Source organism: Homalodisca vitripennis, chromosome 5, assembly GCF_021130785.1.
Source record: "Homalodisca vitripennis isolate AUS2020 chromosome 5, UT_GWSS_2.1, whole genome shotgun sequence".
Classification (NCBI taxonomy): Eukaryota; Metazoa; Arthropoda; class Insecta; order Hemiptera; family Cicadellidae; genus Homalodisca; species Homalodisca vitripennis.
Genome location: NC_060211.1, coordinates 118,319,587 through 118,340,974, shown reverse-complemented (window position 1 = coordinate 118,340,974; position 21,388 = coordinate 118,319,587). Strand labels below are relative to the sequence as shown.

At 35.6% G+C, this 21,388-nt stretch overlaps 1 protein-coding gene across 1 annotated transcript in view; it reads left to right on the top strand.

The window, feature by feature from the left end:
* LOC124362808 (calpain-1 catalytic subunit-like) overlaps positions 1 to 21,388 on the top strand; it is a 211,553-nt gene that overhangs the window by 94,100 nt on the left and 96,065 nt on the right. The window lies entirely within an intron of this gene.

Genomic DNA, 21,388 nt, shown 5'->3' with positions numbered 1-21,388 from the left:
TTGTAATAAACACTTTCTATTAATTTGTGGGAGCGAAAGTACGAGTAGATGAATAAAAGAAGTGGTAATCATCTTTTTTCCACCTTATTATTATATTCGGTGTTACTGTTGACTATTTTATTTCACTAATGAGAAGCAAAAAAATTTATGACAAAAATATTAATCTATATCTTTAGTACAGATATAAAAATAATGATAAAAATCTCCAAAAGGAGAACAAAGTCCGTGACTGAGGTGTCAGTTGCCACCGAGCTAACCCATTTTATGGGCCGCCAGGTGGGACCAGCCTTGGAATAGGGTAGAGAAGTGAATCTCTGACGACACCTAGTCACATCGGTCCTCCCACCTGCAGCCCTCGTAGTCTTTGTATATATGTCCAACTTTACTCGCATAGACTCCACCGAGAAGTGAAAATTTGGAAATTTGGAAACCCTGTGTTCTGCGGGCCCATGAACGGTCAGCTAAGACCCCTTGTCTTGTACCTGCGGCCTCAGCTCTATTGTGATCCCTTCGCCCGCGCACGAAATAGGACAATGTCATTCACTAAGAGTCAAGTAACAATCAATTTTAATTGTTTTGTACGATACTATTATTATTTTGATATATTTGAAATTAGCTGAATAAAACGATAAAAATGATACCAAACACGGCTAACATTAAATGTTAAGAGTGTTGAAAAAGATCATATGAATACAAGGGCTAAATACTTGAAACAGAAATTCATTAAACTGTTCTTTTAGCTGGTGGTGTGGGAGTGGGATGTTCACTTGTAATATTTTATTCTATTTGTGGATTTCTGCTATGTGACACGTGTCGTGGCGTTCTACTATCTTGTATATTAAATAATTGCTACAACTTAATACGTCAGCATTTTTCAAATAAACATGCATGTCAACTCATGGCACATATCCGCATACGTTTTTTTTAATTCGTTATAACTCCAAGAAATATAAAAATTAATTATTTACTTTAAATTTTTATGGTTGTCAAATTTTGATTAACTAGTTTTGTAGTATCATTCATTTTAATTCAAACTTGATTTTGTGATTAAATGATTTTAAAATCCTAATACACATTTGTTATGTGTCGGTAAAAAAATAACGACAGTTACGAAGGATGTTTCCGCTCTATTCAGCCCCCTACGCTTCTTGTTAAGCCAGAATTTATTTTCATATGTTTTAGCCATTAGCGAATATGGCATACTCATCCATGTGTATTTTATTTACAACTTTAAATTTCAAGGTTTCGCTTGAAAATCATTTTTCTTTCACAAAAATGAGTAGAAGATAACTTTGCAACCATTTTCAAAAAAGATACATTTGTTGCGGTTGAAAATATTTATGGCATTAAAAAGTGCATTAATATATCTAGTTAAAACGGCAGCATCGATAAAACTAATATTTAAATTAAATTAAATTTAATGGCACCGTCCCCTGCACATAAACTAATAATAACAGTTGGAATCTGTTATGTATTCACATTAGTGATGTATGGCTAAAACAATTTCTCTTAAAAAGTTATCTATTGTAGTTAAATACAGTTCTCCAACATTAAATAGCACTCTAGGTCTTCTACAGTACGCTAAGGACAACATTATCCAGGACACCAATTAGCTAGCAGTAGTATTTGAATTGAAACTAAAGCGAGAGCAGGCACATAATAAACGCTTGTAAAAAGTGTGAATGAGGTGCATGATTTATGTATAAAGGTTAACGGTGGGAAAGCACAAACAACAATGGGGACTACCTCTTCCGCTTTCTCTGATTGTTCACATTAACTGCAGGTCCGCGGTATATTTTCTGTGTTAATCTCTTTAACCTACTTTTAAGAAAGAGAGAGAGCCTCTCTTTTCAGTATTGTATACTATATGGAAAGATGAGTTGTAGTAGTCACTTGAAAAGCTATTCCTAGCACACAAACGGAGAAAAAATGAATTCATTCCTATGAATTCAGAAAAAAATACACATTTTGGTGCATCGCAAGTGGTTTATAGCAATGCGTTCTACTTTATTCCGTAAAACGTACCCCTAAAGTCAATTTTTGTTTGTTTCGATACCTTAAAAAAAAACGAAAACCTCTGATCTCTGTTTTTTTCTTCCCTCATAGACTCTTCCTCCATGCCCGACCATTAAGCTCACAGCTTCTAAGCCACATCAGAATCCATTATACTTGGATATGTAGTTTCTGGCCATAAGTAGTTGTAACAATCCTTACTCTTATTTCTTTAACTATGAGATATAAGTGTAAGACTATTTACAAATTTTCTTAAGACGCGGAACATAATCTAATCACTCTTCAAATCACTGACAATCGTTTCATGTATTAATTGTCATCATCAATTTCATGAGTGTTCTATTAAGTATTTGTACTTGCCGTTAGAATCAAAATAATCTAAGTACGAGTAAACTGTTATTGCAAAGTTGATTCTAACATGTTATTAACTCTAAATTATACGTTGCTATCGCGGCCATGGGAATCTTTAGAAATACTAAACTTATCTGCCTTATATTATTGTCTCTTTTTTTTAATAGAGGCTGACGACTCTAATGTACATTTGTTTGAAAATTTAATTATTTTAGTTCAATCAAATAAACTTTAGTAATAAGAAGCGTTATAATTTTCAATTTATTATTATTGTTTGGATACCCAAACTAATTGTGAAAGAGTCGTTTTTTATAACTCCGTAACTCCCCAAAACGTAATTTGAATCTTAAATAGGAATTTAATAAGCCAATGCTTTTTTACTTTATTTTTGTAGGAAAACATCTTACTAATGTGGTGTAGTGAACTGTTCGCACCCAGTTAATGCTTACGACGATAGGATTGTGCTGGAAATTGTGCTTTGAGGCCTCTAAACCTAACCTATTACCTTTGATTTAATTCGTAACCGACACAGCCAAAGCTATGAATATAACCGGTTGTGGGGTAAAAATGTAAATTTGTGATTAGTTTAGACTCAGTAAGCCAGGGTTACAAATCATGTTATTTTAATTTTATACAAATAGAATACATGTTATGAATAAATATAGTTGTCTCGTTTAATTTATTACTCCAAAAAGCAGTGCATGTTTCTAAAAACGTAATGTCAGTTGAATGTAATCTGCAAAGTAATCTGACGATAAGAAGCTTAAACAGTTACAAAATGAGCTCAGACTTGGACTTGTAGAGTAGAGATTAGTCCAACAATCCAAATTATGGATTTTAGTTTCACCTACATGAGAGTGGGTGAGGCTACGAGCGTGTTCGCCTGACAAGATTGATTCTGTTTCTGCATTCTACATAATGGAGCTCTTGTTTTTTTAATTCTGTAGGTGTAACAAAACGACCTATTTAAAATTACGAAAATTCCCTGATATTGGCTCTTGATGCAAGCTTTATTTATAAACATAATAATAGTGTTAGTTAAAAAGGCTTTAAACTTTCTGCTCTTTGCTTCATCATATTTTATGATGAAATTTATTAAATAGGGTTGTGCACAATCCACGATTTATCCGGTTTAATATATTGGTATGAATTCCCGGAGTATACCTCTGGTATAAGGGAAATGTGTTTTGGGCCTGGTTTGGGGTATGTGATAATTAAATGCAAAGAGATCACACAAACGTTTAGTAATTTATATTTATATCAACTGTGAAGCATTCAAAAAGCAGTGTGAAAATGGCATGTGAAATTTTGGCTGTATGACGTCCTTTTGCACTTAGGTCAATTATAATTAGGTCTTATTACTTCAATATTGTTTTTCTGAGCGCTTTAGATGGTTAACGTGTTCACGACGTCGTTTACTGCATCGGGTAGATATCGGGTTTCCTTAAAGGGCGTCAGCCACCCGATTGGGTACACGTTTCCAACTCATTTCCTTATTGCATATTTATTGTTTTGGTGGTTTCTTTAATTTGATCCCGCGCTAAAACAAATATCTCAGACTATCTTTCATCCCGTCGGGGGACAATTGCTTAATTGCGAAGGTAAATTAATTTTTGGTTGTAATTAATTAAGTAAAATTAAATTAAACTTGTATAAAGAGATAAATATTCAGATATTTTTATGTTAAAAATTGCGAAAACTATAATACTGTTCAGACGTTTAACGAAAAATACAATTACGGTTTTTTGTAATTAGTATTGGAAAATTCTATACCAAATAAAAAACTCTGCAAGTAAGCCATCGTCGTAAACATGAAATGTCACTTCAGAAGGTTAATACAAATGTACATATGAGTTTAGAACGTTTGTAAATTTGTATTAACCTCTCGGTTAGAGAGCCGCTGTATTGCCTTTAGGCTACGGTGAAGGTGTAGGTTTACGTTTATAAAACGTTTTCTGTACTATAGTCCGTTGTTATAGTATTGATTGCGTTTCCTTTAGAGAAATGTTACCTGCGTAATATGGCATGTACTTGTTTGTTGACTTCAACAGTTGTAACTAATCAATAGAGCAAACTTAGTTAAAGAGCAATGGAAGGCAATATTGGCAAATGTAATATAATAAAGTAGGTGAGGATCACATTCCTACATGAAATCCACGTCCTATATTGTACAAATTAAGTACAACTTTGAGGTACCTTTCCTCAATATCTAGGAAAGTAACATCAAATTGTTTTATAATTTTACAAAATATTTGGGAACGCTTTGAATTTTAGGGATTTTTAAAATCTTTATAGTTTTGGTTACAAGAATTAATTCCAAATATAGTAAAATCTTCCATTTTATGATATTTTCCAGTAGTGTCATAAATGCCCATTTCTAGGTTAATTTTAAAGTTAGGCTGGATTTTAGTATCTTATAACAGATCACACTATTAAAAGATTCGCAGGTATTTTGTATACCCTTATGTCATCATCTTTGTAGAATCTCTGGATTAGATCTGTAAATTATATTTTATCTCTTGCATGACAAGCTGTGGTAGATGCAACTAATCGTTAATTTGGCTAAATATACTAATATATAAATATACAACTTGAGCTTCCAGAGGCTAATATTTATTATGTATACACTATCACAAAATGTGTGATAACTTTTAATTTTATTACATTTTAATAAAAGTAGTCTAATGTTAATGCTAATGAAACAATGAATAAATTGCTAAAAGAAAGGATTGTTACTTTTAGTAGATGTTAATGCCGAGTACCTTGACACACGATGTGTGACATTACTGTAAATAAGTCTTTATGTGTGTTTTATAAGTCTTAGTATATGTTAGAGTATCTTTTTGAATATTATTAGTCACAGGTTTTGAAACACATCATTACTACTGAGCCTTCTAAGTGATATTGTCAGGTTAGCAACATAATACTGGCTTGTTTGGCCCCTTGTTCGGACAAATTATGCTTATGAAATAACTTAATGGCTATTCAGATTAAATGCAGCGAACAAATTTCACTTTGATCAAATCACTCGGTTTGCTTAGACCCGACTGATGACGGTAATTTATTGTGGGAACCGACAATCGGCGTGATAACGGCGAGTCGGGCCGGACAACGTCGATTCCATCGCAAGATTATTGCCATTACAAAACCGCAACCCGGGGACTTACCGGGGGATGGCCGTGTGCTTTCCACGTGATTGCCCAACGCAACGTCGATTCTATCGCAAGATTATTGCCATTAGAAAAACCGCTCCTCGGGGACTTACCGGGGGATGGCCGCGTGCTTTCCACGTGATTGCCCAACGCAACGTCGATTCCATTGCAAGATTATTGCCATTAGAAAAACCGCTCCTCGAGGACTTACCGGAGGATAGCCGTGTGCTTTCCACGTGATTGCCCAACGCAACGTCGATTCCATCGCAAGGTTATTGCCATTAGAAAAACCGCTCCTCGGGTACTTACCGGAGGATAGCCGTGTGCTTTCCACGTGATTGCCCAACGCAACGTCAATTCCACCGCAAGATGTTGCCATTAGAAAACCGCTCACCGGGGACTTACCGGGGGATAGCCGTGTGCTTTCCACGTGAATGCCCAACGCAACGTCGATTCCATCGCAAGATTATTGCCATTAGAAAAACCGCTCCTCGGGTACTTACCGGAGGATAGCCGTGTGCTTTCCACGTGATTGCCCAACGCAACGTCGATTCCACCGCAAGATTATTGCCACTGCAAAACTGCAACCCGGGGACTTACCGGGGGATAGCCGTGTGCTTTCCTCGTCATTGCCCAACGCAACGTCGATTCTATCGCAAGATTATTGTCATTACATAACTGCAACCCGGAGATTTACCGGGGGATGGCCGTGTGCTTTCCACGTGATTGCCCAACGCAACGTCGATTCCATCGCAAGCTTATTGCCATTAGAAAAACCGCTCCTCGGGTACTTACCGGAGGATAGCCGTGTGCTTTCCACGTGATTGCCTAACGCAACGTCGATTATATCGCAAGATTATTATCATTGCATAACTGCAACCCGGGGACTTACCGGGGGATGGCCGTGTGCTTTCCACGTGATTGCCCAATGCAACGGTCGATCATGATTATGTAGAGTAGAGCGACTCTCGCAACTGCAACCTGTCTTTTGGTGTTTATCAGCTCGTGTAGTTATGTGACGTCCGGTCATTAAGTACCGAGGAAGTCGTCAAATTGCTTATGAATAATCTCTCCGAGTAGATTAACTGCAGTTTTTAATTTGCAAGACCACACCGTAATTTCTTCACGATTAAAAAAAATTCACACGAGTTAGAAAATAACTATGACCTTTTCGTTGATGTTGTAAATTCAAAGGAGTGTCTGACGAAATTGTTTAATTTTTTTAATTTATATTGTTACCTTCCATTAATATTGCAACTGAATCTGTGTAGCTTCTCTGCAATTGAATTAAATTATTTCATAAAATAAACAAAGCTGCCTCTTTCCATAGCTACCGGAGGCGGTTGGTTATTTCCTAAAGGAATACGGGTCATGATTGTTGTAGAAGCTATGTTTTCATCTAAAGTCTACCATTAAATGCTATCACACAAATCTAAGGCATCTGCAGCACTGTGACTGGCTCCGAGCTCCTGAAAAATGCCTTCAGGCCATATTCAAAAAAATAAAATTAAAGTTTCAGTCAACAAGAATTTGATAGCTAGGATGAAGTGAGGGTTGATGGAAGATTGGAAGACCTGAACTTATCTGTACAGTATAGTGATAAACGATCAATTTCAAACTGTGGTGGAAATTTGTTGTATTTATTATTTATATATTATTTTTTACTTACAAAAGGTACACTTGTTTTTGGAATTAGAAAAGCAGCCCCAAAGTTTCTACGAGTGTTATCTATAGTTAGACTCATTGTTAAGGTTGTAGGTGTAAGCGCTCAAAAACGATTTTTCATCAAAAATTTATAAGAATTAAAAAACTATGTTGAGTAATGTTCGAAATATTTGAAATTGAGCTCAGCGATTCACAACTATTATATAATAAAGCACTTAAAGCTGGACTATTCATGATCCTTAAGAAAAATGTTTCTGCAACTTACGTAATTTAACATGTGTGGTATATCCCTTTCCCGCTCTGCCTTGGAGAACTAAAAAACAATACATTGTACCAAGAGAAAATAATTATTTTTCGCTAGTCTATATACTTTGTATTTACAAAGCAAAAGCGGAAAATGGAATAATTATAATTTACTCAGTACTTTCGTACATGTTATGTGTATTTTTAGCTCCGTATTACCCATTACACGTCTGATGCAATTAACTGCATAGCATTATTTGTAGCAGTTTAAACAGCATTGAACTCATGCATGGTCTAAAATTATGCTAGGCTTTGGATTTTCTTGTAGTAAACCGTTATTATGAATATATAGTTTTTCAGTTAATCAAAGACCAACAGTCCGGGTGTGTCATCCTCCCAATGTACGTCTGGAGTTTATGTACAGTTTACGTAACAACATAAAACTGTAACCAGGTCAGTTGTCAGTTTAGTAGATTTTTCAAATCATACTGACAATAACATAAAAACTACCACCAAATCAATGAATGACCTGATCTACGTATTTTGATAGAGAGTTTCTATTGGATGTGTCTGTCTTCTGTAAACAGAACAGAGACTGTTTCTTGCAGCAAGCCGGTGGTCGGTGAGGCGTAGCACAGTTCTCAGCCATGACCTAGCATTGTTACCTGACCTTGCGATTTCTTGGCGTCATACTGTGCGATTACACCTGAAGTGCCATCAAATACCTGTGGAAGAGTTTCTGAAAACTAAACTTCTTTCGATGAAGTAGAAAGAAAGGTATATTTCATGTGGAAGAGGCATCTTCAAAAAAATTAGAAGACGCATTAATTGTTTTTAGTTTTTTTTTAATAATTGGGTGTTACCGTGTTAACTCTGAATGGACGTATAATTTAAATGTACGATTGTCAAAAACTGCAAAATCTTCAACTTTTTCATGCAACTCAGTTTAGAACTTTGAATAGGTTTCTGAAAGAGTTATGAAAATTATTCTTCTTATTCGTAAGGAAAATATTTAGTTACAAACGTAAAATCCTACTTATTTCATCACTTAATCTGGTATACTAGATTGTGATACAACCAAATTAATTGACAAATTTTTGGAAACAATAGGCATCTTTAAAACTAACTAGGTAGATTTAGATGAGCTAAGATACTTCTTATTTTTATTTCATGTTGCTGTGTTATTTCATGCCTCAGCAAATTATGAGCACTCTCCATCTGTAAAACTTTCACAAATAATGTGTATAGAGAACATAATATATTATGATTGACAACTAAATTTTATAATTTTTCTGTTTTATGATAATAATGGTTTGAAATATAACTAAACTATTCACCTAATTTGAACTACGTTTTCTTGAATTTTTATAAAATCTCTAAATCGAGTACTATTAGACATACAGATTTTCTAGAGATATCTAGAAATGTTTAATTTAACTCGTTGTCTAACACATTTATAATAAACAAGTGTATACTTACATTACACTATTCTATTACAATTTTGGCTGATTATTACTAAGACTTGGTAAAGGATGCTAATCTGTAGCTGGGCCGTGCTAAGCTAATCCTGTTTAGTAATTGATGAGTTCAACTATAGCATCACAATGAGTGAAGAAGACAGACTTCGACTGAGGCTTGATAAAGGATGCTAATCTGTAGCTGGGCCGTGCTAAGCTAATCCTGTTTAGTAATTGATGAGTTCAACTATAGCATCACAATGAGTGAAGAAGACAGACTTCGACTGAGGCTTGATAAAGGATGCTAATCTGTAGCTGGGCCGTGCTAAGCTAAGCCGGTTTAGTAATTGATGAGTTCAACTATAGCATCACAATGAGTGAAGAAGACAGACTTCGACTGAGGCTTGATAAAGGATGCTAATCTGTAGCAGGGCCGTGCTAAGCTAATCCTGTTTAGTAATTGATGAGTTCAACTATAGCATCACAATGAGTGAAGAAGACAGACTTCGACTGAGGCTTGATAAAGGATGCTAATCTGTAGCTGGGCCGTGCTAAGCTAATCCTGTTTAGTAATTGATGAGTTCAACTATAGCATCACAATGAGTGAAGAAGACAGACTTCGACTGAGGCTTGATAAAGGATGCTAATCTGTAGCTGGGCCGTGCTAAGCTAATCCTGTTTAGTAATTGATGAGTTCAACTATAGCATCACAATGAGTGAAGAAGACATACTTCGACTGAGGCTTGATAAAGGATGCTAATCTGTAGCTGGGCCGTGCTAAGCTAATCCTGTTTAGTAATTGATGAGTTCAACTATAGCATCACAATGAGTGAAGAAGACAGACTTCGACTGAGGCTTGATAAAGGATGCTAATCTGTAGCAGGGCCGTGCTAAGCTAATCCTGTTTAGTAATTGATGAGTTAAACTATAGCATCACAATGAGTGAAGAAGACAGACTTCGACTGAGGCTTGATAAAGGATGCTAATCTGTAGCTGGGCCGTGCTAAGCTAAGCCGGTTTAGTAATTTTGGACCTCTACTAAAGCATCACAATGAGTGAAGAAGACAGACTTCGACTGAGGCTTGATAAAGGATGCTAATCTGTACCTGAGCCGTGCAAATATAAGCCGGTTTAGTAATTGTGGAGCTCAGCTAAAGCATCACAATGAGTGAAGAAGACAGACTTCGACTGAGGCTTGATAAAGGATGCTAATCTGTGGCTGGACCGTGCCGAAAATGGCTAGCTAATCCGGTTTAGTAATTGTGGAGTTCCTTACTCGACACAATAATCACCAGTCATGAACGGAGCAGCGACCTACGTGAGTTGAGGACAGAACGTTCCTCTTGTGTGCGCGTATTAAAGTATTTGTTTTTAATTTTACCAAATCTTCTTCAAAATTCGTTGAAATTGTAATAGTTTAGTAAAAAATAGTTCTTCTTTAATACTCCTGCCAAAGTTTTCCTTCATAGACGATCCTGAATAAGACTATGGAGCGTTCGAGTAGTCGATATGAAAGTTTTTCTTGGCATACTCCTAGCACAGTTTTCCATCCTAAAAACCTATGGTAGTATGACTATGGAATATTAAGATTTTCTTTGTACTCTACTGTCAAGGATTCCCATCACAAAACCCCTAACTGTGAGGCCACGGATTGCTTAGCTAGTGTCTGATATCAGAACTCATACCTTAAACAACGTTACCCACCATAGATGCCCTGATAAATGCTAGATGATAGGTGTTACAAATATTGTGATACTACAAGTTTTCTTCTATAGGAGCAACACAAAAACATGTTTTGGGATACTATAAAAACCCATGTTAGTAACCAACGTGCAGCATATTTATGACGTTTTCAAGTTCTCAAGAACATCCAAATGACCATACAACAGAGCATTCTTTATGATTAACATATAGTTTCTTGCCCACACAAAATTGATGATGTTTCGTATCTTCTTGAGGTACGTTATATACATATTGCAAGAAATACCGTACATTTAACTAAAAATTCAAGTATACCCAGGTTTACAATTTCCATTTCATACTAGTTATTATGTACCCAAATATATAATACCCAATCTATTTAATCAACTGCCTAGTAAAATAGAAAATTTACCAAATCTAAAGAAGTTTAAATCGGTAGCCTACATTTGATTAAGTACAACTAGACCTCTATATCAACTATAAAGGCAAAACTTGCCATTTGTAGATGTCTTAGAAATAGGCCTAGCCTGGCCCAATCTCCACGAGCCTGCACCGACATTCCACTACACTGCACAACGCTCAAAACTGTGTTCATTACACAGATTCACTCTCACTGTACTAGACTGTTGTTTATTTACACTAGTTTATCCACTGACCACGAAAAAGCCACCAAATCTACTTCACTCAGTGTGCAAATATAACATAAACATAACCCAAAAACATAACCTAACTACATACGATTAGCAGAAACTGTTTCGAGCAGACGACACTACTCCACACAACTGGAGACAGACAAAGAGGATCAAAATTAGACACGTATGCACGTATTTCATAACACTGAACTCCTAGAAGAATATATTGTTATTATTAGAAGAATTCTTTTCAAATATCAAACCATGTTATTGTAATTTATATGGTTTTCGTTATGTAATCTTTATATTAATTTATTGTTATTGTTATATTAAGTTCTAACCGTATTCATACAATTGCCAAACTGCCCTAAACCGCAAATACATCCATTTCCATTTAGTGAATTGATTTAAGCTATACAACTTATTGAAGACATTATTACCAGTAGAAGTAAGGAAATATCGCTGGACTTCGCCGACAAGTTTTTTATGTAACTTGGCGAGGCCAAACTGTATAAAACAATTTAATTGAATAAATAAATAAATGTAGATTCTCTATTCATAAAAATATTTAATTGTATAAACTTTGTTTGAGTTATATTAGTGTAAACAATAACTCAACATTTATCAGTGATTTCTTGGCCTGGGATAAAATACGCCCTGCAGAGAGGAAGGATTGTCGGGAGAGTCTTTCCGGTGAATTGAAACAGTTACAACGGAGGAGGGAAACGCCGCCGACGTGCGATGAGGCGGAACCCATTCTTTCCGCATTTCCGCAACAAAGAACGCAGAAATACATTCTTGGGGACCGCTACGCGACAACGTGCCGGCGGCACACATATGCAGTCCCAATCTCCTGGTGACATCCAGGCCAAGGGGTGTCCCGTGATTAGTGCTCTATCTCTCTTCCTTCATTTGAGCCGCTTGTTGAATCATTTACTTTCAGCAGTGTGTATATTGGACTAAACCGTGTAAAGTGCAGGATTTATATACTTCTAATCTGTAACTTCTATTCGCAATTTAACAGTACTTTAAAACATCAATTTATAACTGTGGAAATTTATAATTTTTTACTAATAAATTGTGAAGTTCAATATTGTACACTCGTCTTTATGTTCAAAGCCCAATAAAATTAGTGATATCATTATGTGTAGTAAGAGAATAAATCTTTCAATGTCAATAAGGCACCTTTAACCTTTGCGGTAATCTAGTGCAACTCCGTCCGTTTAATTATATTTCTACATCTTAGTCTATTGTTTCTTGGGCAGCACTTCACTCCTCTTTTTCATTTAATTTATTATGATTGAATTTTGCCTTACTGTTTAGATGTTGTTGCCCTTACTTCACTTCCATATATAACCGTTGTTATTGCTATTGTTTTGGCAAAGTTTAATTATGTTTCACTTTTGATTTCTTTTTTAGGTTTCAGTTGTTCTACGTGTATTATTAGTCAGTGTATTCAATTTACATTTTATGTCTCTGCTTCTATGTATTCATGAGTAATGTCGCATCATAGAAATAGAGACCGGTTTATTCTTTCCACAATTGTGTTGTATATAATTGTTTTATTTCATATTGTTTCTTAACGGAAAGCCAGTAAGAAAATTTATAATAATATATACCACTACCACATGTCTTTTAATGTAATACTTAATACGTAACTAAAATTCTCCTACTCCATGAATTCGACTAATCCCTTCTCATGGTCAGTATTACACGTCATCATTTCCAAGAAAATGTGTCATCTACCCAGTACATTAAGTGTAGCAGGCTTATCCTTCTCTCTAATTTGCACACATTTAGTAGGACGCACAACAACAAGCAGATTAAGCGATCGTATGCGTTATCTACACAAAATACAAACGAATACATAAAACGATCCATGTACCTAATTTAGGAAAAAAGTATAAAATTAAAAATTGAAATATGCAGAGATATTACTTTTATGAATTGTCGAAATGGTGAGTTTAAGTGAAAAAGTAGAGGTGATTCTGTGGAGTCGAGAAATTGCACAATCGCCGATTCAGGTTGGTTACCTCTGGTACGACTCGGCCTATAGATCATTCGCTCACCGGATGCTGGGCGCCTGCTCTGCTCCCAGCTACACAGTCAAGTCCAACAACTTCATTCTAGCCAATCATATTCACCAGCGCGTGTATGCCAAAATACAAACACGATCACTTTTCTTTCAATCTAGATTATGTTTGTATTCGTATGAATGGATTTATTAATTGTTCAAGATGATCAGCAAAAATCAAAAACTCTTTTGTTTAAGTGTTTGGAAGGCTTTAATTGAAACGATGATTCGAAATAAATTTGGACAACTATTAATTTATAATATTAAACGATAATACATAAGTACTATCGTAAAATTATTCTCATAACAGCTAAAAAATAAAGTATTAGATAAAGTAGGTTTGGTAAGAAGAGTTGATTCATTGCGAATGTTGAGTTCACCAAGCAGAAGGTGAAAAGGAGCTGAAGTCAACATTCCCTTAAAGTATTAGGTGAATATCACTGGAGGGACTGGAAAAATGTTACGTTTGTCTGCCTGTTCGCTTGACATCTCGAAAATGAAGTGACATTTAGACTCGAAATTTTGCATGAAGCTTCATTCATTTCTATATAGGCAACGTCATATTATATTAATGCATGGCATGCATATTTGGCTGAGCGTTAGTGAACATTTTTTGCACTGATAACCATGGTGGCAACGAGAAAATCGTAGAACAAATAAATTTGTATATAAATGCATCCAATCATATTGTGACATTTTTAAAATATGACATAGTACCATGTGTATTATTGACTTAAAATTTTGCATGCAGCCTTATCAAAGTTTGTTACGCGACACGTGATGTGGTATATTATGTTATAATAGGTTAATGAATCTTTGAACTGTAGGCTATTGGGCAGGTAAGAGCCCGCGCCTTAGCTGTTTCTTCATAGCTTATTGTCTGCTTGTCGTGTGTAAGTATTGAGAAACACTACCACAAATTTAAAAATAGTGTTTTAATAGATTTTATGGACGATTTTAGATAGATTGTACCTTTTTAAGAACAAACTGTGTACAGTAGAATTAATCACTATTTTTTTACTTCTTCTAACAGTGTGGTATAACCGATGAGCTATCTCAGTTTAATATTCAATGACATTATATCAGTTTTAAAATTAACATTGAATGGCTACAGCCAAGTTACTTTTACCATCTCTGAACAAACATTCTGCTCATGAGTAATTAATGGAGTTACAACAATTTCTGTCAAAAAGAGATATGTGATATGTCTCCTTGTATACAGAGATGTTACAAACATCTCAGCCAAACGTGTAAGGTTTCCAATTCACTTTGCAGGATTCAGCTACCATAGGGACAAGTTCCAAATCTCTATTCCCATTAATCGGATAGGAACACTTCGGTATTCCAGCGGGACTTCATCAGCCGCAAATTCCGCCACGTGTGCCGCGCTAATATAATGTTCGTGCGACGGGTGTAATCATAGTTCATTGTTTCAGCTCCGGTGCTTCTATGCGCTGATGATGCATTGATAACATAATTACCACCCTCCAAAAATAGAGTTCGGCATTGCATTATGTCGGTCAGCCTAGGAGTTTACCTCTGGAAGTATAATCTACCATCCCAGGATACGTGACAGCCTCCTGTGATGGCTTCTATTCAATGTTTCACGAGAACGCTGATGTGTCGTAACCGTGCGGCCCCTCAGATAGCATAGTTCGGCTCAACTGTACAAGTACAAATGATTTGTTATGAATACAACACCAAACTAAAACAATCATACACTGTATGCTGTATTTATAATAATGTGCGAATGGACTCAGACGTTTAAATTAATGTTTCTCCAGTAAACACGCAATGAAAGTTGTGTCAGTAAATAAATGAGTTCCTTATTCATGCATGACTTCGTGGAACGCAAATATGATTTCGCTCGTTAGTTCAATTAATTTATGTGAGTGAAACTATCCAATAAATTTATAGATGAAACTATATTCTTCAGATTAAACCCCTCACTGTAGACATTACTATACTTTCCATCGAAATCTGTACTTCCATAATCACCGCAATCCCCAGAGATCAAATTCCAGTGAGGCATATTTCTGGAGAAAGGCGCCACCGAGCCGGAGCTGTTAGCGAAGATGTCACTAATGACCACAATGCCTCATCGCTAACTGCCCGGCGATACAAGAGAAAGCTCACTAATTGACTCGGTTAAGCAATGGCAAATCGTAGCCGGCAAGTGAATCGGTTAACGCACGGCTGAGCGTCTTGTCGTGAAGGAGAGGAGACGGTCGGGTCGTCTTTATATTTTATTGCCCCATCGAGTCCTTCGACCGAAACATTCTTCCTAGAATCGACGATTTCGACATTCCGCAAGGAAACATAGAACAGCTTCTCGGAGCCGAGTCGGAAGAAAGTGACCGGTCTATTTTAATGGGACCACCTAGCTTTGCCGGGACGGTCAATAATATTTTTATTGTTCGTACTTAAAAGATATTATGACGTTGAAAAGTGAACTTAAAAGAATAATGACATTGTATGTCAACTGTTGAAGAGTAGTTAGACGTGTTTTCACCGTTTCCATGAACATTTTTAGTGCGACGATAGTAAAGTTCTTCGGGTTAATTGATTTTTTAAGTTGTTTTCTTCAACCGTACATGGATGCATTTATTATTTTTTAAAGAGCGGCAGAGGCCGGTAGCACACTATTTAGAAGAGTACGTTATTCAATACATGTGTTCTATGATCTGAAATACATTATAACCTAAAGGATAATTCTCATTCACTTATGAATGAAGAATAGTAAATTAATGTGTCAGTGGTTTCTTTCAAAAATATATTACTCTACTCTCCTTTCAAATGAAGTTAATCTATTCTTCCTTCCCAAATAAGTTAATCTACTCTTCCTTGCACTTATTGTCTCAATCGATAACAAAGGCTTGCTAGAACCAGTTTAAATGGTTAACGGTACAAGCTGTAAAAAACTGTTATTTTTTGTTTATACCTGAGAGTATAACGTTTATTTTTCTAGTAAATACTAGTTTTTTATACTCTTGTTAAATTTTCAAAAGATGGCAAGATGTTCTTTAAAATCACAATGCAAAACATTTTAATAATTGTCTTCGTAATTCATCCATTATCATTAAACTGATAAATCGGACTATCGCACACACGACATTACGTAACGAAAGAGTTACCTTACAGACAGACGGACGGACTTTGCTTCTATATTTTTACCCTAAAATCAATTCAAATTCTAATTTTCTTTGTTGCAGTAGCCAATTTTGTATAATTGTATGCATACGTCAGTAATATAACTTATTTTAATACAATTAATGGTCTTTTTTGGATCAATAAAATCGATGTAGCAGGAGTTAAGTGTTTGCGACCCTTCTATATTGAGGCATCTCACAGAAAATATATCGCGAATACCTGTTGGGTCCTTAATAAATATGACGAGGACGTATGACTTTTTAAATTACCAATCAATTACGCTTTCAAACACTTTAGAAAACTCATTCTAACTGAACTTGATTTGTGAAATAGGTTCGGTCTTAGTTGGCGAGTTAGTCAGTAGGACCTAAATTAGCTGGAGTTTAAAGATCAGAAACATTGACCGTGTCCGATTCCTAACATTTATTTCATATTTTTAAACCTTTCCTCTCGTGTGTTGTTAGCGCTGTATTAAATACGGCAAAAATCAAATTTTGAAACAAATATACAACAATAAAAGACACCACTGCATCACTGGCTATCCACATCTTCCAAGTTGCGCTGAAGGTGTAAATCTAGTGGCAGGAAAGTGTTATAGCCCATAAGCCAATAACCATAGTGATATCACGATCTGAAATGCTAATCCGGGAATTATTATGCGCAATATGGCAGAGTAATGCGTGCCGTGGCCTGAGGCCGAATGAGATGTTATACTCTGGTAGCCGGACACCGACCTTTATTCGCACGCGGATTATGTAACAAACGGCCCGAGCCGAGCCGATTCCCGCGACCCACAAGGCCTACATTCCCTTCACCTTACGGGAGAAAGGCGCCTTGCGTCATTGCGGGCCGGTCATTTGTTTTCCTTACAACGATAGACCTTGTTGGACACCGATACATCCAGCGGACGTTGAGTAATAGCGTCGTCTCATTATTAGCGCTAAACGTCAGCGCCCCTCGAACTCGCAGTCTCGGCGGTCTGGTCATCGAATCCTCTATAGCTATCGCTTCCTCCCGCTCGTTTATAACGTTTCCTCCCCGACAAGAACGATTCCCGCGGCGCACAACACCCGTATGACATTTATCGAGGCAATAATTGAATGTGAATAGTAATGTAAGTGCGCGGGGTGATTGCTGAATTGATTGCCCTTGTTCCCGGACTCATTTACAGTCCATCGTCGTGTGCCTGGCGGCTGCGGCAGGCCGCCCCTCTTTGTGTTTCTCCATCCAGAACAACCACGTTAAGCCTCTGACCAGTGTTTATTAGACATTTTATGCACAGCATGCGCTGTAAATTACCGGACGCGATATACCCCACAACATTAATGTCCTCCTTGCTCTCCCCTCGAGTGATATTTTAATTCGGTGTTCGTAGTTACACAATATTGTATTTGTTGGTGTTCAGTGTCCTCAAGCGCTACAAACTCAGATGATTTTTATCCGATGGAATTAAAGTAACTCAATTAACTCTCAAAAAAAAAAAATTGAAACACATATAATTTTTACTTTATTTTGTGCACTTTTCTTATAAGTAAGAAGTGTCAATAGATCTAAAGAATCGGACCAAACGAAAACGAATTATTTAATGAATAGGACAAGAACTTTAAATTATACGGAAAGTATGTGTTTTTATATATAATTTAATTTCCTAGCAAATACAAATAAAACGTCAAATAATTAAATTATCTTCAGTTATATATTTTACTTATACGATATGCAAGCGGATATAATAATTATCACGAAATATGATTTGTTGTTGGTTAGATTTTGTTATCTGCTCGTAAAATTTATTCTGTCAAGCTATAAGAATATAATTTTTATCAGTTACGCGATAGGTACTATCTTGAGTGCCACAGGATAGCCTGCACCGATAACCGGTGGCATTAATATCAGCCCAATATGAACCATGATTCAACACTTTTTGAAAAATTCGTAAACCAGAAATTCTGTTTTATAATTTCATTCAATTATAAAACCTGTTTTCGAGGCTTATATTTTGGTTTCAGTACCTAAATTAGCTAAAAAAACATTTTGGAGACAGATAAGGAAATCTAACCATATTACGTTTTTGGATTTTTAATTTCCAAATTATTCTTATTCTGTCCAAGTATCATAGACCACACTGATCTTTGCGAGAATGTTAAGACCATCAAATAAAGTAATGAGGAGACTCGTCACAGTACAAGGTACTAATAAAGACTACAACGAACAAGAATCGAACACATACTATCATTAACTTATATCCAAACATTGACGCTTTAGACCGGGATGTCTATGGCCTACCTATCAAGGGTCTAATACACATTCTAGATCAACCATTCAGACTTATTTAAATCTAGTAAATACCCGATTTAGTGATGAATTTAAAATAAAGCTGCACATGATATCGTTTTTACTTACGATCATTGCAACAGATGACGTATTCTTGGAAGCAATACGTTGTCGTAAACAAAGTGTGTTAATATTGAAAGGTGCCTTACAGGTGTGAGAGTGCAGTACTCAAGGATTCCCTGGTGTACCACAGAGATAGCAGCTTCTTACACTTCTCCTCCATTGTTTCAAAGTCCTTTTAAGATTCAATATTGACAAATTTGGCTGTATAGAAGCTGCTGAAAGGATGATTTGTACTGTCAGGTGTAGGTATTGGACCTTCTGGAATCTTACTAATGCTGATATCCTGATCTTCTGTACCGCTCCCAGTGCCTGACAGTCAAGGCCTCACACAGCGCTCTCCTGATGTTATCACTTGACCTTATCACACCGTCTGGTCGCAGCGCTTACCATATTATGACACCAGCCTTGTCTGCTCTGCAATCTTCCAGCCACTTTACCTTTAATGTCCTGCATTTTCTGCAGCGTTTATAGTATATTGTCCGTGCTGTCATCGCCCTACTGGTTGGCTATTTTAAATAGTAAAAGAGACCTTGTATGAAGCTGGGTTTATGAAGCGATTGTGTTGCAGTTTTTCTGTTACGTTTAATGGGGTAGTTTATCCATCCATGTTCGTTACATAAACAGATAACATTATTATGTTATAGTATCCTTAATACTTACACGATTAAAACCAATGTCATACGTCTGTACATCTGGCTTGACGCTAATGTCTATCACACGAGCGTAAAGGATCTGTATATCGTTTATTATCAGGCTAGCTATTAACGGCAGTCGGTTTGTATGAGAGCCGTATAAGTTTTTTCTCCAGGAAATGTCATAAACGGTGTTTTATTTAACATGCCAACCAAGAGTATATTTGAAAGAGCAATTACGTTTGCGGTCAGTTTTTTTTATTTCATAGTTACATTCTTTACAAATAATCAGGAAAGTTAAAGAAATGTTATATCATACAAATGGGAATTGCGTATATTTATATTTATAATTTTTATAGTCTTGAAATCTATTTAGCTAAGAATAAGAACACGTATACTCGACTGGAAGGAATGACGTGTGTATAGTAAAAAAAGAAAAAACACAATTTAAGAATGTATATTTCTTTTAAAACTATTATATGGGCTTGCTCATAAAATCGTTAGAAGTCGCTTTGAATCCCTACAATTCCTAATGGAGCGAAAAAGTCTTTTTCTGCATAAAACATATTAAAAAAAAAAAAAAAAAAAAAAAAAAAAAAAAAAAAAAAAAACAATCAATAAGGGGTCCACCACCCCGATTCTCAGAAATAAAGGAGTCAGGCCGATTTAACTGGAATGTAAGGATCGGGAACAAGCTACTTGACCTTGACAGTGGCATCATCAAGGTCGACGGAAGTAGGCTCAAGGTCATCGAGGCGCGCACTTTGGTCTATTTTGTTTTCCATAATTGCAGTGAAACTGCGCAGCAAGTTATGTTACAGTACTGAGCCTATCTTGAGCATGTCTTATTTACAATGTATTGTGGCTAATTATTCTAGCAATTGAGAAGTATAAGCTGTAAAAATACAAAAATATTCCAAGAGCTAGTACGTTAACAGAGTTCTAATAGTTATTTTTGGTTTACAAAGTTGTTCCTAAAAATGAACGTATATTAAAATGTATTATGACTTGGGTCCATATTGACAAACGCTTGGCTCTCCCAACGCTTTGGAGTATAAAGGTTTTCAATGAAACGACAAACTCACTTCATGAACATAATAAACAACACTGAATACTGCAAAATTTATAATATATTTCAGGGAGCATGGTTTACCATAAGGGCACTTCAGACCTTAGACGTGTTATCTTTTTTAAATTACGTAGTTAATGTATACAAAAATTGTATACATTATTTAATCTTTGAATGATTGGACTTCAGATAGATTTTATTTGAATTCTTTCTAACCTCAGTTTGCACATGTTTTGTTTTACGTTTTAATAATATAATAGTGAACAATAGTTGTATCAGAAGATTTTTGCAGCAACAAGAAAAATTATTTTTATTCAATGTAACTAATAATAAACAAAATTTTCAAATTTGAATGTATATTTTGTGCGTGGTCTTTCGGAATTAAAGATCTTATCTTCTGGCAACTCCATACAAAATATACACATACAGTATATATTACAAATACATGGTGCAGGTAAAACATTAGGTAATATATCTGGCCATTACGAAATATTCAAATACAGCTACAATTTTAAGAGATTTTTTAATAAATCCGTGTTGGTTATTAATATTTTTTCTTTCTCTAAAATGTTTTCCAACCATTCATGTCTACTGTTTTGTAGCTTCTTTTTTAATCTTAAATTTTACTTAGGTGTCCACATTCAATGCAATATTTGGAGGTAGCATACTGTTCTGTTCTTCCGTATTTTGTGTATGCTAAATATTTTTCAAACCATTTTCAATGTTCAATTTGTTTGTCCATTATATAATTAATCAAAATCTTAGCATTTAATTTGGTAAATTCCTGAATTCTTTTAATTACAGTTTTTGTCTTTGGGGTTTTCTGTAACTAACTAAATATTGCTATAAATCTAT